We start from the raw sequence: 3,958 nt of genomic DNA, 5'->3' as shown, positions 1-3,958 counted from the left end.
ATGCTTGGTAGGAAAGAGATGAGGACAATAAATGCTTGGTAGGAAAGAGATAAGGACAATAGATGCTTGGTGGGAAAGAGATGAGGACAATAGATGCTTGGTAGGAAAGAGATAAGGACAATAGATGCTTGGGAGGAAAGGGGAAGAAAACTCTACAAGAGCACCCACCAAGCATCCACGTATACATGTACGTCTGACTGTGAACATGTGTGTACATAAGTCTGTATGTTACAGTGTGTACATAAATCTGTATGTTACAGTGTGTACATGTGTGTACATAAATCTGTATGTTACAGTGTGTACATAAATCTGTATGTTACAGTGTGTACATGTGTGTACATAAATCTGTATGTTACAGTGTGTACATGTGTGTATATAAATCTGTATGTTACAGTGTGTACATAAATCTGTATGTTACAGTGTGTACATAAATATGTATGTTACAGTGCATACATGTGTGTACATAAATCTGTATGTTACGTTGTGTACATAAATCTGTATGTTACAGTGTGTACATAAGTCTGTATGTTACAGTGTTTACATGTGTGTACATAAATCTGTATGTTACTGTTGTCACTGTACATGTTTGCGCATAAGTCTGTATGTTTCAGTGTGTACATGTATGTACATAAGTCTGTATGTTACTGTTGACACTGTGTACACGTCATGTGAGGGGGCTCTCGTGGCCTAGAGGTTAAGGTGTTCACCTCTCATTCAAAGATCACGGGTCCGAATCCGGGTAGCGGCTAAAATTGTTTCTTCTCTAAAATTGTCTCCTTTCACCTCCTTTCCTGCTCTCTAGCAATGTTCTGTCGTCTGCTTTCGTCTCCACTTTCTGCCCCCACCCCCTCACCTCCTTTACCCCCTCCTCTGGGCTCCTGACTCTTTCTGCAGCCTTTCTACTGATACTCCTTGGCTCCTTCTTACTGCTGTCTTTCAGCCACACCCCTGATCTTCTGGTAGGAAAGATCTACACCTAGCCTGCTAAGACAAGGGCGAAAAATCTCGGAGGGCACGTGTGTAACTTGTGCACGTTAAAGATCCCTTGGTGGTGGTATAAAATCGATAAGAGAAGGCTTCGGCTGCCACCCAGGCAAAATTCAAAATTTACAACCCACTGAAAAAGTTCAATGTGTCCTACGCGCTCATGTGACCTTATGCAGTTGCGAGCGCCTTAAAACACTTAGATTCTACTATTACAACAAAAAACACAGCTCATGTGTGTACGTACCCACCACTGTATAAGTCAGATGTCACCACCCATGGCTCGGTCAGTCTGCATTCATTAAGTACAAATTCTCGACGTTTTTTCCTGAAAGTTGCTACTCGGCGAGTTTACACAGTAAACATGATCATGTTTATGCAGGTGACTTGCGTTGTGTGCTCGGGTCACAATATCTTCGCAAACAGGTGATAGGAAGAAAACAACACAAAGAAGGGGACCTAGACCTAGTGGGTACCACAGGGAAACTTACAGGTCCATAACTACTACAGCTTTTTGGCAACACGGACGACTTCGGAAAACCAGGCAGAAAAGGAGAGGAAGAGTAGAAGAAAGGCGAGGGGGATAGAAAGAAAACAGGATAAGATTGAAGGATGGAATGAGAGAGAACAAAGAACACATACACATACACACGCGCGCACACACACAGCAGGCGTCGCATTCCTTCACCTCTCCCTTTGTACGGGACAACGGTGCAGGCAGGAGAGCAGGCCCAGCCAGCGGCGAGAGAGAGGGAGGAGAGAGAGGGAACTGCCGCAAACAAAATTCTGCAGCGAAACACAGACCGCCCACTGCGGCTGTACGAACGAGCTGCTGCGCTCAATTTTTTCCTCCTCCTATTCTATTATTTTCACTTTTTCTCCTCTCTCCCCCCTCCTCTTCTTAAAAAGTTAACCGCTTTTTCGGAGCTGTAACTTATTCCTGTGCCTCCTCCTCGCCGCCGTCTGTATGACCCCGTTATTTTGAATGGCTGGTTCCGATCACGTGACATCGCTTGGCCAACGGGGCGCTGAGACGGCGAACTGCGAATGTCGCGGAGTTTTTGTTGTGCTTGTGGTTTCTCATCGGCTTTGACCTAGTTTCATGTAGCCTATGCAGGTTCAGTTCTCCATACAGCACAAGCCGAGATGGCTCAGTGAGTGAATAAATCGTGCCTCTTTTCATTTCTGGATTACACACACACACACATACACCATCTTTGGAACGTAGCAGCAGGGACAAGATGGGATTTTGTACGACAGTCTGAAGGTATGTTGTGTTTGCTGTTTCGTTTTTCTAAATCTGTTTCTGCTTACTGGGCCCGTGCACAGAGATGTTTACATTGGCTGTAGGTGAAATGTGTAGGTAGGTTAGTCAACCGGCCCTGCTCCCCGATCGTTGCAAGGCTTACCTGGATGGGAAGGTCGGGTAGTCCCCAGGAGTTTTCTCTGCCGGTTTTTCATTCGAACGTTACCGTGCTAAATCTAGATTAGCTCTTCGTGTTTTACCGTGTTTTGGACACACGGTGGTACACAGTAGTAGTCTACTACACACTAAGATCGTAATGGTACGTAATCGTGACACAATAGTAGTGTAGGCCCCTACACAGTCGGAGAGACAAGTGCGGTGACTGTCTAGATTCTAGATATATAGCCTAGATCTAGACTAGATCTAGTAATCTAGATCTAGATTCTAGATCTAGATCTAGATCTAGATATAGTAGATCTTGGCCTATTGATGTCGTGGATTTTAAACGACCGTGAACGGTGAATGAGTCAGTGATGTGTCACAATACTATACTAGATTCTAGATCTAGATCTAGATTCTAGATCTAGATGATCTAGAAATCTAGATCTAGATTTTCTACAACTAAGGGATATATCTAGACTCTATATCTAGATCTAGATTTAGATTCTAGATCTAATGCTTCTATTTTCAAACGTTCCGATGAGTTTCATATTGTGGGCGTTACTGTAAAATTTGTTCTTGTCGAGTTTTGTAGGCTACTAAGTGGCCCATAAGTGGGGTCATTCCCCATGACTCTATATCTTGATCTAGATCTAGATCTAGATCTAGATCTCTAGACTCTATATAGAATCTAGATCTAGAATCTAGATCTAGATCTAGATCTATAAGACATTTTGATTAAAAGTCTGTTAATGAAAACTTCATCGAAATACCACCTTTATTAGATCTAGAATCTAGATTTAGATCTAGATTTAGATATCTAGATCTAGACTAGATTCTAGATCTAGAGATCTAGATTAGATCTTGTATTTTTAGACCATGTTGGTTAAAAACCAAAAATATAGATTCTAATAATTTTTAAAAATGTATTGGCTGTAGGGGCCGATCTAATCTAGATCTAGATCTAGAATTAGAGATCTAGATAATCTATATCTAGATCTAGATTGAGGACAAAATACCAGCCTGCCCTGCACCGACACTGCTCAGGCGAGAATTAACTTATTAAGCACCCCCCCCAACCCGCCGAAAAAAATCAATATTTTATAGATCTAGAATATAGATCTAGATCTGGATCTAAATAGATCTAGAATCTAGCCTATGTAGCCTAGAGTTATATTGATTGTGACTTAAAAAAGAAACGTTTGTTTGTGGGAGTGTGATTACTGTCAGTCTTGTTTGTCTGTGCTGTTCAGTTTGCCAGTGTGTGACTGGGTGTTCGTTTTGTGTGCTTGTTCATTCTCCAGAAATCCTGACTAAGCTGAGAGCAAAATAAATCTAGAATCTACAGACAAACAAAAGTTTTATTTTCTTGTGCACCAAGAGGTAGATCTAGTATCAGGCAAAGATGTAGGCCTAGAGGCTAGATCTAGATCTAGATCTATATATTGAATTGTATAATGCCATTAATGGTGATTTTTATATATATTTAAATTGGGCCTAGATCTATATATGCCTACTTAGAACCCATGTGTTTGTTAGATATTCTGAGTTACCATTGTATCTGGGGGG

This window comes from Aplysia californica, unplaced genomic scaffold (assembly GCF_000002075.1).
Source record: "Aplysia californica isolate F4 #8 unplaced genomic scaffold, AplCal3.0 scaffold00566, whole genome shotgun sequence".
NCBI classification, from domain to species: Eukaryota; Metazoa; Mollusca; class Gastropoda; order Aplysiida; family Aplysiidae; genus Aplysia; species Aplysia californica.
Note: the sequence above shows the minus strand (reverse complement) of the source record.